This window comes from Dreissena polymorpha, chromosome 14 (assembly GCF_020536995.1).
Source record: "Dreissena polymorpha isolate Duluth1 chromosome 14, UMN_Dpol_1.0, whole genome shotgun sequence".
NCBI classification, from domain to species: Eukaryota; Metazoa; Mollusca; class Bivalvia; order Myida; family Dreissenidae; genus Dreissena; species Dreissena polymorpha.
Window position 1 is genome coordinate 26,147,389 of NC_068368.1, and position 15,407 is coordinate 26,162,795.

Below are 15,407 nucleotides of genomic sequence, written 5' to 3' on the forward strand. Positions count from 1 at the left end.
TTCTGTTGTCCAAGCCAATATATATTTTCTATAGATTACAGCAAGACCCACCTTTTGATAATAGACACACAAGACCCAACTGTTGACTTAATATGTTTACTGGCATTGAGGCTTCTATTGAAGACACCCACAGTCCAGAATATATACAGGTCACAGCCTCTCCTGATACAACAGGCCAGTGCTGATCATATGAAATCTACAGGTTTCACTCCCGTACTTCTAGAGTCCATGTCAACTGATGCCACTGAAGATGAAGAACCAGCCAGTCTGAGCAATGAATTGAGGCAGCCAAATCTTCAAGGTATGAATTTAAATAAAACATTAGTAAGTTTATCTGTTTAGAAAAGGTTTAAGTAAGACACACCTATAGGTAATTGATTTATTGACAAGATTATATTGAAGATGTGTTAAATGATGTGTTAAAGACCCATCTGTTGACTTTATATGTTTACAGGCATTGTGGCTTCTGTTAAAGACACCCACAGTCCAGAATTTATACAGGAGTCAGAGCTTCTCATGATACAACAGGCCAGTGTTGACTGTTCTGATCATATGGAATCTACAGGTTTCTTTCCGGTACTTCTAGAGTCCATGTCAACTGATGCAACTTAAAATGAAAAACCAGCCATTCTGAGCAATGAATTGAGGCAGCTAAATCCTCAAGGTATGAATTTAAATAAAACCTTTGTTTTGAACATATTTACGTGAAGGCACACCTATAGGTATTTGATGTATTGACAAGATTAAATGGAATATGTGTTAAATGATGTGTGAAAGACCCAACTGTTGACTTTATATGTTTACAGGCTTTGAGGCTTCTGTTGAAGACACCCACAGTCCAGAATCTATACAGGAGTCAGAACCTCTCATGATACAACAAGCCAGTGTTGACTGTGCTGATCATATGGAATTTACAGTTTCACTCCGGTACTTCTAGAGTCCATATCAACTGATGCCACTGAAGATAAAGAAGCAGCCAGTCTGAGCCATGAATTGAGGCAGCCAAATCCTCAAGGTATAAATGTAATTATTTAGTGATCAAAGCCCAATAAAGTAAATGGTTGTATTAAACTATTATATATATTTACTATGACACACTTATAGATCAGCATCAGACAATGGAGCTTTTTTAGGGAGGTGTATTGTATCAATGAGATTTTGAAAATTGTATTCATAAAAAAGACAAATTCTCACGGTATAAATTTAAACTCTTTAAACTCTACCCCTCCAGAGCACATATAACCCATCAACTAACACCTCGGGATCATATGTGCACTGTCAGTTTAGAGGAACCAATATACACCGTCAAAAAAACGTTATAACTACTAATATACACATCAGCAAAACTGCAGTTATAATATCCAATAGACTTTTCTGTAGATTTCAGTAAGACCCACCAATGGAAATAATGACAAGGATCAACTGTTGACTATATTTTTATATAAATACATAACAGCAAACTTTCTGTTGTCCAAGCTAATATATATTTTTTTATAGATTTCGGTAAGACCCACCGATTGATAATAGACACACAAGACCAAACTGTTGACTTTATATGTTTACAGGCATTGAGGCTTCTGTTGAAGACACCCACAGTCCAGAATCTATACAGGAGTCAGGGCCTCTCATGATACAACAGGCCAGTGTTGACTGTGCTGATCATATGGACTCTACAGGTTTCACTCCGGTACTTCTAGAGTCCATTTCAACTGATGCCACTGAAGATAAAGAAGCAGCCAGTCTGAGTCATAAATTTAGGCGGCCGAATCCTCAAGGTATGAAATAAATGTGAAGACTGATTTCTCTGCATTTTCCATCATAATGTGACTGAGTCATATGTCAGGACTGTATTAAAGTAAATGAGTAGTCTAAGTCAATTGTTATTCTCTAGACAACCGCCTCTGTGATCTACAGGGTTACAACAATGTGCTTGTAAAAGTACTTGTAAAGTACAAATTAGGCGGTTTGCTATGGAAGTTAATGTTTAGTACTTGTTCTTCCCAGAAATGATAGTTCTGTGATCTGTCAGGCCATATATGTGTGAAAAATTGTTATAAACTGGTGTTAAAACAGTTTCATTTAGTTCATTTTACGTCCTTACATGTTCAGGTTTTGTGCATTTTTATCAGTAAAACTATCTTGCTCTACAATATCCAATCATGTTATGACTTGTTATGTTGATACTTTGTGTGCAAGGATCAATTAAGTATTAAAGTAAACAAAATAAAGGGCTTACACAGTCACTGAACCAATGAGTTTGCTGCTAAAGCAGGCATGAACAACTTTGGCCTTTTGTTGGAATCATATTGTACATTCAAGATGGATGATTGTACTGTTATTATATGTTTATTCTTTTAGTTGAAAAATCACAGAGGTCCATATACATACAGACATAAATTACCAGGAACTTCCAGAATCAGAAGATCCTTGTATGGGTAAGTCAATTAACATAAAATAAATGCAAACATTTGTGTTTTCAAGTAAATGGACATGTGCAGTGATAAAATAATCTTTTTCTCTGTATTGGCCACAATGCGTGACCTTATCATTCCTTATGTGTAGTTGTGCATGAAGGCAGCAATTTGCTATAACATGTTCCATTCACAGGTTATGTTTTTTTTTACTTACATTTCTGTTGGTTTTAATAGAAAATCTGTTCATGAATGCAACTTCTTCACCACTGGAGGGAATTTCATGAATCTTCATCCCAGCACTTGACCTAATGGAAAGTTTTCATGAAAGTTGAAATATCATTTGATGTTTTCCATTCACTCGTGTTAGCCTTGTAAGTGTCTCATTAGGAAATTGACCGTGGCAAACTGAGCTCTTCCTACACTCCTTGTAGGAATTTCATGAGACTGTGGCACTGCTTTACCTTATTTGTAGAAAATAATAATTAAAAAAGCTTTCAATTATTACATGGCTCAAGAAATACATGGCTGAGAGCATAAATATCAATGTATCTGTCATTATACCGCATTGATTATGCAACAGCATGGTTCACATGATACTCATTGATATTTTATTTTTTATATCTATTCTGGTTTTAGCGACCGCAAGAAAAGGAATGAAGCGAAAGTGGACTAGCGAGGAGAATATTAGTTTCATTGACTTTTTTTAGGGACGAAATAAGAACAAAGAAAATGACAGCTGGGTCAAACATTATGCAGTCACTCAAAATACTTACAGGAAGAACAGTGGCCCAGATAAGGACAAGAGTCCACAACATAATTCGGGACAAACAAAAAGCTAAAAAGAAGTTCTGAACTGTGGAGTTTGTTTATGCCCCTGGTAGGGTGGCATATAGCAGTTGAACTGTCCATCAGTCAGTCCGTCCGTCTGTCCGAAAACTTTAATGGCCATAACCTTTTCAATATTGAAGATATTTAGCATGCATGTTCATCTCATGATGCTGCACATTTTGAGTGTTGAAAGGTAAAGGTCAATGTCATCCTTCAAGGTCAAATTTATGGCGTCTGTCCGTCCGTCCAAAAACTTTAACATTTGCCATAACTTATCCAATATTGAAGATAGCAACTTGATATTTGGCATGCATGTGCATCTCATTGAGCTGCACATTTTGAGTGGTGAAATGTCAAGGTCAAAGGTTAAATTATGCAATATTGAAGATAGAAACGCGATACTTGGCATTCATGCATATCTTATGGGGTTGCACATTTTGAATGGTGCAAGGTCAAGGTCATCCTTCAAGGTCAAAGTTTGCAATATTGAAAAGAGCAACTCGATATTTGGTATGCATGCATATCTCATGGAGCTGAACATTTTGAATGGTGAAAGGTCAAGGTCATCATTCAAGGTCAAATGTCAAATATATTGCATCTGTCCGTCCGTCCGAAAACTTTAACATTCGCCATCACTTTTGTATGCCCCCGAAGGGAGGCATAGAGCTTTTGAACCGTCCGTCTGTTTGTTTGTCAGTCTGTACGTCCTTCCATCGGAAAACTTAAACATTACCCATAACTTTTGCAATATTGAAGATAGCAACTTGATATTTGGCATGCATGTGTATCTAACGGAGCTGCACATTTTGAGTGGTGAAAGGTCAAGGTCATCCTTCAAAGTCAAAGGTCAAGGTCATAAGGTCAAATTTTGCACTATTGAAGACAGCTACTCGATATTTGGCATATATGCCTATCTCATGGAGCTGCACATCGTGAGTAATGATAGGTCAAGGTCATTGTTCAAGGTCAAAGGTCAAATTTTGTAATATCAAAGATAGCAACTTGTTATTTGGCATGCATGTGTATGGACCTGAACATTTTGAGCGGTGAAATGTCAATGTCATCTTTCACAATCAAGTTCAAAATTTGCAATATTGAAGATAGCAACTCCATATTTGGCATGCATGCGTATCTCATTGAGCTGCACATTTTGAGGGGTGAAAGGTCAAGGTCATCCTTCAATGTCAAAGTCCGAATATATGGCTTCAAAGCGGGGCAGTAGGGGGAATTGTGTTTCACGAACACAGCTCTTGATGTTAACTGCCTTGTTTGTCACTTACCAGTGTTTCACTAGAGTCCGTGTCCTTTGGACTCATTTCAAGTTGACATTTGAAGCTTTATCTTTGTATGATTCTAAATATGTGTCAATGCTGTCAGTTGAATTTTGAAATATGCAGTTTTATATTTTTTGTAGATTAAATGATTTGTAATATGTTTCAGTTTTGTCAATTAGTTTAATAAGATATTGAGCTTTAATTATGATGCAGATTGTATGATTCTTAATATATTTTAATATTGTGGATAAGTTTTTGAGATATCAAGATTTGAATTGTATGCAAAGCGCATGATTTTAAAATGTTTTAATGGTGTCAATCAGTGAAATGAAGATTGAATATAATTTTATATGTTTTAATTATGTCTATTGGTTTTCAAAATAAAAGACTTTGATTTTGTTATTGCACTTTTATCTCATTTAAGATTCTTTTCTAGAGTTTAGTTTATATTTTAAGTATGTTTGCAAACTTGAAGTGAAAACAGTTCTTGTACAATTTGGTAAGGACATGACATTGCATATCTGTTTTAAAAATGTGGCAACTTGTATTTTTCAGAAATTTCTAAGTAAGTAAGACTGTTGTTTGCAATCAAAGGTCTGTGCATCAAATCCAGGGTAATGCATGTTTTTGTCCGAATTTATGTCAACTCAGACATTGTTCTGAGTAAATAGGGGGTTTGTTTGTAGGTTCAGTCTATGTTTGTGTATGTAATAAATGTTTTAAATTTTTGTTATATCAGTTTTTATTTTCATGATAATCATTTAGTTCGTACAGCAACTTACAGACATTGTGGTGTGTTTAAATGTTCAGTCTTATTTGGTGTATGTTCTTATCTTGTGATTGATTGTAACTACTATCTCCAATTTGTTTGTCATGGGTCTGTCACCATTTATCTCTCATAGAATACCAGTATTGAGCATTACACAATCATTCATTCAATTATGTTACAAGTTGGCACCAAATATCATGTGATTACATAAACAAAGGTATTGTTCAATGTATATACGTATACATGTTTCTTGTTTGCTTTATATTATGTATTAAGTATTAATAGTTGCTTATTATTTGTTTGCTTGAAAACCAACTGTTTTAACTTTAATAATTCATAGGAGGAATTCAACATTAAGGTGTATCAAATAATGATCTTTTGAAGCGATATGTACATATTTTATTCTGCTGGCTTTGTTTATGTTTTATCTCATTACTAGCCTTTTACTGTGTGCATTATTGCCCATCCGGTATTATGTTGTAAATACTTTCACATTTATGTTTATTTTTAATGTCTTCATTCCAAGCAATATGCATTTGAGTATGTCTATTACATGATAACATGAAGATATGTTAATGATTTGTTAGGCTTTCATTTTATTATGCAAATTTTTTATTGTCATTTTTTAACATCGGCTACCTGTATTACATATTTATGTCAGTTACCCTCTATCTTGGCAGTTTGGTTGGACTGCTGGTGTGGACTTTGTTCAGTCCAACGACACTTCCATGATAGAGCAAATATAAAACCATAATTCATATAATGAAAGGATATAAATATGTTTATATTCGCTCGTTTTTAGCTCATCTATTTTTTGAAAAAAAAATAATGAGCTATTGTTATCACCTTGGCGTCAGCGTTGGCGTCGGCGTCTGCGTCGGCGTCGGCGTCCAGTTAAGTTTTGCGTTGAGGTCCATTTTTTCTCATTAAGTATCCATGCTATTGCATTCAAACTTTGTACACTTACTTACTATCATGAGGGTACGAGGCAGGCAAAGTTTGATAACTATGGCAAGCATTTTGACAGAATTATGTGCCCTTTTATACTTAGAAAATTGAAAATTTTGGTTAAGTTTTGCGTTTAGGTCCATTTTTCTCATAAAGCATCCATGCTATTGCATTCAAACTTGGTACACTTACTTACTATCATGCAGGGATGGGGCAGGCAAAGTTTGATAACTCTGGTGTGCATTTTGACAGAGTTATGTGCCCTTTTTAAACTTAGAAAATTGAAAATTTTGGTTAAGTTTTGTGTTAAGGTCCATTTTATTCCTTAAGTATCAAAGCTATTGCTTTCATACTTGCAACACTTACTTACTATCTTAAGGGGACTGTGCAGGCAAAGTTATGTAACTCTTACTGACATTTTGACGGAATTATGGGCCCTTTATACTTAAAAAATTGAAAATTTGGTAAAGTTTTGTGTTTTGGTCCACTTTGCCCCTAAAGTGTCATAGATATTGCTTTGATACTTGGACCATTCGCAAAGTATCATAAGGGGCAAGTAAAGGAGAAATTGTATAACTCTAGTTGTAATTTTTACGGAATTATGGCCCTTTTTCGACTTAATAACTTTGAATATATGGTTCAATTTTGTGTTGAGATCCACCTTACTCCTAAAGTATCAAGGCTATTGCTTTCAAACTTTAAATACTTTTATGCTATTATGAGGGTACTGTACCTGGCAAGTTTAATTTTACCTTGACCTTGAATGACCTTGACTCTCAAGGTCATATTATAAAATTTTGCTTAAATTGCCATATCTTCTTTATTTATGATTATATTTGATTGATACTTTGACAAAACAACACTTCTTACCTGACATGCCACAATAGACTCCACCCAAACCGCCCCCCCTCCCCCCCCAACCCCCGCCCAACCCCCTCAGAATTCCCCCACCCTCCATTTTTTTTAAAGATCATGTTATAAGTGACCATCACACCCTCACACTATACACCCACCCTAGACCCCTCCCCCCCCCCTAAAATTTTTACTTTTTTTTTTTTTTAAACATGGTTAAAAAACACAAATATTTATTTTTATTATTTTAATTTTGAAATACCGTCCAACAATACAACCCAAGAATCCCCCCACCTAAATTTTGTTTTTCTTTTGCATTATTTATTTGCATTTTTGGAAGATAATGTAATAAATCATCACACCCCCACACTTAACACCCCTCTCCACCCCACCCTCCCTCCTTTGTGATTGAAAAAGAGATAGGACCCTTCATGCACCTTTAAAAAGAAAAATAGATGAGCGGTCTGCACCCGCAAGGCGGTGCTCTTGTTATATGTTCTATCCATCAGTTATCTTTCCGGTAATTGATGTAACTTGTTCCTTTTTGGCGCATCCACTTGGGATTGATAATCACTTTCGATCAACAAACAAGCGACATTGGATGCAAATTTTCAGAGAAGTTTTATTTCCGCATACCATTCCCACCACCCACCTATGGAACAATGTTACATTATTATACAGGCTTGCTTTATAACTTTCCATAATATATATAATGTATAGAGTGGACTTTGTTCAGTCCAACTCCATATACACTTCTATCTCGAGCTCTCGCAGTTTTACTGTAACTTCATGTTTTATGTTTTATTTCAATAGTATTTAGTGTGTTTTTGTTTTACGGCTGTCGTCATTGAATTTCATAATATCGATGCCGCAACACATTAAAACTGTTTTCACAACTTACTTAGTTAGGAACGTCGACTAATTAAAGAATCAAATGAGCAACTGTATTACATGAAAGAAAGCCGTATAAGATGAAGAATTTTTAAAACGTGATTATACAATTTTGTCAAATATTTATTAATTTATATAAAATGTGAAAAAAACTTATTAAACATATATTTCAATACAAACTAAAATGTCGAAATATGAGAAATAAGCCAGATATTTAATTCTAAAATCGAAAATGTATGTACAGTCGAATTCGCCAGCATGTAAATCATGCATGCACGATGGGAATCCAAATTTAGGTTAACGGTTCATTTTTAGTTGGTCGCGTTAGCGGCCGACTTAATTTACAGAGCATATTTTGCAAATCAGTATGTGCCTAGAAGCCTTAAGTACGGTAAGAACTGCAACTCACTCTGCTAAGAACGATTACCACTGCCTGTCTGCAGCAGACGACAAATGATTCTGCTTAGGCAGTGAGTGTATATACCAGCTTGTAAGACGACATTTGCCAGTCTAGTTTTTATCATTGTAATCTGTACATATTGGCTGCTTTCAAACGGGGCAAACGGGGCTTAATGCATGTCAAATAAGATTAGCCTGTGCACACTGATTAGCCTGGGCAATGCGAACAAGCTAATCAAGGACGACAACAGCGAACAACTTCGGTGCCTTCAGCGCTTTGATTTGTGTGAGTGTTAGCTCACGCTAATGTTACAGAGCATATATTGCAAATCAGAATGCGCCAAGAAGCCTTAACTACGCAATGGAAAGTCAACCACTGCCTGTTGCAGCAGACGACAAATGCTATTAGCGTCTGCTAGGAAAGATAACCACCACATTTGCCTGTTTATAGTTTACCACTCACTGGTGCACTGCAGTTGGTGTATATGAATAATAGTGTTTAACAGCTTGTAAGACGAGATTGGCCAGTCTAGTGTTTATCATTGGAAATCGGTACATATTGGCTGCTTTCAGGGAAAACGGGGCTTAATGCTTGTCAAATCAGATTAGCCTGTGCATACTGATAAGCCTTTGCAATACAAACACAAGAATCAAGGACGACATTTATAGTGTTTTTTCGTTTAAATGGAGTCTCTTGTACTGGGATGAAAATTTATGCATAAGCATTAAGCTATGTTTTCCCAAAATGAAGCTTAAATTTTATTTTTTATTTATGATTTAAAAAAACACACATCTGTACCTATGCTTTAATACACACTTTTTATAAATTTGAGTGGGTTGTGTTCATTTAAAACTTGCAATAAAACTATAACATAATTTTTGAAACTGAGTTGCGTCTAAACTTATACAACAGCGAACACCTATTGTAACAGTGCCTTCAGCGTTTTGCTGCAACCATATCTATTTATACGGCACACGGACACTAACTAAACAGACGAATGCTTCAGTTATCGAGAAAATATGTACGTTCTATCTTCGTCACAATCAGCACGGGCGCTAATTTGTCTTTCCTGCATATTACTGATTAACAGCACTGAATGACAATTCTATACTTAATAACAGACAAATTCTTCAGTTATCGAGAGAAAATGTACGTAATATCTTCGTCATAATCAGCACGGGCGCTAATTTGTCTTTGCTGCATATTACTAATTAACAGCACTGAATGACAATTCTATACTTTATAAGCCGTACGGCTAGACAATCTCCATAAGAAAGGTTATAATAGGTACAGGGCCGTACGGCTAGCCTCTTGTCTAGCCGTACGGGGCCATACGACCAGCCACTGTCTTAAGTTATTGGAGGTTGTTATGTATTATACCCAGTCGCAATTGGTATAGGCTATACTCAAATCTTTTCGTCCGTCTGTTATTGGATACTTTGATGGGTTATGTATCTCATTCAATGCTAGTTTTTGTTTATAAGACGAAAACAGGATTTGTTATCAAAATACCTTCCTTTTAACTCATTAAAAGCATTTGTACAGGTCCATTCTTACGAAACAATAATGCAATTTAAAGGATCGGTTTTACAAGTCCCTATTCGATATTTATGACATATAAAATTTTACAATTTCCCCTAAAATGTTCAGAATATGTCAAAGCACGAAATGAATACCTATCTGTTGGACATGAGGAAGTGGACCGAATATCGATGACTATATCATTTGCCACGAAGGCACATAAAACTACAGTAAAGTTTCGCCTCTTTCAGCTTGGTCTTAATAGCGAATCGGACTTTATAATTGACAAAGTTTTCTGTTCTTTATTTAAAACTTTGGGACCATAACATATTATAAAACTGCATGATTTTAAAGTGTTCAAGGTGGTCTTAATAGCGGAACTCTTCCTGTACTAGGAATCTCTGCGTGTCTTAGTCATAATCTTTGAAATCCTTTTTGAAGCTATCATAAAAAACACACTAATACTCGTGTCACGCCAGGGTTTCATCACGTCAGTTTGAAACACAACACAACATATATATTGTTATAAAGCTTAAATATTCGTTTGACTTCTATTTTTTATTTTAATTTATTAATCCTATTAATGTATCGTTTTTGGTTTTCATATATATTTACCATTAACGATCCGCAACTGCTTTACGATTACGTATCTTTGAAATGAAACTGTTTTAGCGACAACTGTTTCATTATAGCTGCTTGCTTCACACGGACACCACTGTAATATAAGTCAATGATTTCTTCAAGGATGATTCTATCCTACGTTATCTCAATTGTTTTACCTAGAAAATCGTGCTTTTAAAAGTTCCGGCGACTACAAAATCACGCAACAGGAGAAAATAACACGATATGTAGTCAAATAATGCAAAAAATATATTAAAATAACATTAAACACATATTTAGTTCACCCTTGTGTCATTCCCTCTGTAAAATGAATTCGACTCATAATGTTATTAAATGTATTATGCAAGGCAACCAGGCAGAGCGATTCATGCATAGGCCACACAAATACAATATAATATGATCGTGAGGATTTAATTAATTAAGTTTGAGGTCGAGAAGATCTAAACCACAATTCTGATGCGAGTGTCGCAAGATATAACTATGCTCAAGGGCAACTAATTTTTTAGCAAACAATGTTTCGTATTTCAAGTGACACTATCTCAGGGACCCGGTATGTCGGTATCAAGTATCATAGAGTTTATATATATACAAAAATGATTGGGTCATGGAGACCCAGATATGAGGTTTAAGGTAAAAAAAATTATTATGTTATTTGTCTGTAGAAATAACTAGATATATTAAGTTTTGAGTTATATATAGGTTGTTTAAGGTAATTCGCATAAAACACGCTATTTTTCAGTTGGATACTAGCATGGGAAAGGGAAGTACTCAACAATCCGGAATAATGTTAGAGACCCAAAATTTTACCCAGTATGATGTATATATATATATATATATATATATATATATATATATATATATATATATATATATATATATATATATATATATATATATATATATATATATATATGTTATTACTAATATGAACGAAAAATTGTTGTTTTAACTATTTATGAACTCATTGGTTTCTTGTAAAGTACATGTTTTCAGGATAATAAAACGGATATATGTTTTAGATTGCATAAATTGAGCGTACGGCCCTGATTATGAAAGAACATTCCATTGTCTGAAAGGCCCTTGTGACAGTATAAATGGTACCTGTGGATCGGAGTGTCAAGTTGGTTGGATAGGGTCCGCATGCAATAAAAGTAAATGATCTACTGATTTTTCATTTCGTGTTTTCTAGTATGGGTACGTTAGATGACATTAGTTGTACATAGGAACGCGTGTTGTTTTAGAAAAAATATAAACATGAAATTAATATTATTTATTCTAGCATGATATTTGAAGATGAGTGTTTATCAGCAGTAGGAAATATAATGGCACTGGCGATCTCTGTATGGTGAAATTTCAATCATTTGTGTATAAGGTATTTTTGTTTTTTCAATCTACCGAATGTTCTGTCACGTACATATATGTTTATAAGTTGAATCGTACACATATGCCTCATTTTAATTATTGATAGAATGTCACCGTCGATCGCAAGGTTGATGGTCATTTTTATGACTAGATTTAAAAGTAAACATTACATGGAAATTGTTATATATCTAACATTGACTTAATGGTTAAGAAAGCACCAAGCTTTGCTTTCAGGATGAGTCGTACTTAAGATCAAATAATGAAAATGTTACAATAAATTGTAAACATATATGACGATTTTTGAAAAAGGTGTCTTCAATTCAAAACTGTTTGTATAGTTCGTTTACCAACAAGCGTACTAACTGTCATTATTAGGAATATAACATCGTTCCATTTATTGATATTAATAAATCATAACACATATAGACATCAATCAATTAGAACCGCTTCGAATTGATAATTGGAAACACACGTTTGAAAATAAAATCCCTGAAACTTTAATTACTTAGCGGTTGCGTGAAAGATTGTTTGACTAAAGGCCCGAGTTAGAAAGGAAAAATGACAATTAAAAAAAAAAGTCTTCATTTCAAAACTAACTATTAAGTTATTATTCCGACAATAGGAATCACGCCACTGTTAAGAAAAGATCAAACTTTGAAATACCGTGTCATTAATCCATATTAGCCAATCGCAAATAGAAATAGTTACACGGTTTATCATGTTTTTATTTATCTTTAACGTATTTCATCGTTTATTTGGAACACAGTCTTCAGGCTCTGAAGCCTGATTGACCCAGTGGTTGCCGAAGTTAAAATACCAAAAGGATATATTTATATTTTAAATGTCAAATGTATATCAACAGTTGTCCTATTTGTATTGGTATTGTAAATAAATATTAATGCTATAGTTGTGTGAGTTAGTCCGTTTATTTCTAAAGCACAAAAGCGTTGAGAAATTTTGGGTAAAGTACAACATTTTTATTAGTGAACACGATCGATATATCAGGGAAATTAATCACTTTCAAAGATTTAAATGGTTCTCTTGAGCACATCAGATTTAAAATGATGAAGAGGAAATACATACACCTGATAATATAGTTCATGAGAAATAAATCGCTTGAAAATAATGTATGATTGACTGAACAACTCGTTATACGACTTATAAAGTCAGACCAAAGCTACCCACACACGATGCCCGTTAAATGTGTCTTTCCAGCTGCAGGGGAAAAGACGGCTGATGGACTTTCTCATAAGGAGATAGTAAGCATCTCATTGGCAGCCAGTGTACCAATCGTAGTTTGTAGTGTGGTGATTGCCTTATACTTGAGACATAGAAGACATCAGCAAGTATATCAGCATTACCCTAGCAATATAATATATAGTAATGCTTAAAGGTTGATGTAAATGTCCAATAACTTGTTTTGTGAGTGTTAACGAGGATATGCGTGTTTTTTTAAATCGGTATTAGCTCCACAGTGTTTTGCTTTATGCCGTCTGAGGGTGAGGACTCAGCTTAAATTGTGCTGATTAATGTATTTATGGCGAAAAAAGTTTATTTCCTTCTGATTTCTGTTGGGTTTCATTGTTTTCAGTAATTGTATATCAACTTTGTAAATGTACGTTTACCGTGTATTATTTGTTCTCGTACACCGCTATTTTTATAATGTTTTATTTTTTAAGATCATCGTCATCGAGTAAAATGGAGTCATGTCAAGTAACGGTTGCTTCTGCCTATGATGCATTGTCATCAACAACAAAAGACACTAGTCACTAAGACAAATTGTACATACCAATCCGTAGGTATTTTGTAGCATGTGTGCATATCCATGAGGAAGGTTTGGTTTGAAACTATTACAATTACACCTCATATTAAGATGAATCTATGTTCGGTTATCAATAAAAATGAAGCATGGTATTTTGTCGCGTAAACAGTTTGCGAAATATAGACACATAATGCTTTGCGGGATTCTATACATTTATGTTTAGAGCAACACCTCCACAATACGAACCAATCTCATCAGCGTCGCAGAATGTTGATGAATACGAAAGATCATATTATATTGTAAAACCATTACAGGACTATATTGATGTATATGTTAAGCGGCATTAAATCAAATAAAAGTTATGTGGCATAAGTTATTTTGTATTCTTGGTCAATACTCAATGATGAGTGGTTTGCATGTTGAATTTTAAAAAGTTAAAATAGCTCAGATACAGTTACGTACATTTACAGCTTTGTTATTTGTGCAACACATTCGGACATAAAAGCAGCGTCAATCCCACGACAGCACTGTATGCATATGTCATGCATATGTGGCTAGACAAGTATTGAACGTAACGTTATATCTGTTGATAGTATGTCAATACCGTTCATTCTTACAGAGACAGATACTGCTACATATGAAAATGTGTCGCCAACGTAACATATTGAGGATTAATTCAAAGGACTACAAAGTTGGTCATGTAAGTTATATTATATCATCGTTGTTAATTCAAACAATTGATTGTTGTTATTTAAAATTTATTGTTAACAATGTCAAAATAATTTAATCTAAATACACAAGCAATTGTATATATACTTAAACACAATGTTTGGTACCGAAAGGTGCAATCGCATCTAAATGGACGGTGAACAATCATATTAATTAAGTTGCAATAACAATTGATAACAAAGTGAGCGCTTAATTGCAAGCACTGTGCTACGTACTTTGTGTCATTATAACATGGCAGTGTTAGTCTTTGTTCGTTATACCTATGCACACCATAAACACAAAAATAACATATAACAAAGTATATGTATGAAGTTGCCTGTAAAGTCTTGCGAGTAAATTTGTTAATACTGTGTTTGTTTTTTAACGAAAGTAATATACTGATTTCAGTAATTTTTCTGTCCGTGTCCGGACAAAAAAACACAGCAAATTAAGAACTTGTAACAGACGACATATTCGGTTTGAAAGCAAACGTATCAGAAACGCCAAATTTTCAGTGACTTGATATGGATGTCGTTTAATATTGTTATGTAAGCAGTTTCGTGTATCATAATTTTACAATACGTATAGAAACATTGAAACTTTTATGAAAGTAATTAAACAGCTTGGCTGTATCGAACATAATAAAAGCAATTGCCGAGACAAACACTGGAACATTATCCGTTTACATATGTACATAGTTGGCCTTTGAAAATTAAGATTTATTAACTTAGGTTACCATTCGACTCTTGTCGATAAACATAAACTGGAAACGATAACGTTTAACGAAAGAAGAGCTTATGGTTAACATTAAACTCGACATTTTATGATAAATGATGTGTACATATATTATCAATTCAACATAAAATGGAGTACCACATGCTAAATTAAGATTTATGTCGTGTAGAAAATATAGCTGAAGTTTCACTGTGTATATATTTAAAGAGATTTAATAAGGCCTCAAATAGACTCCTTCTTTAAACATTCTGCATTTTACAAATACCAATAATGGCATATAATAACAGACACAGCTCCATATTTATGTTAAAAATATATTATG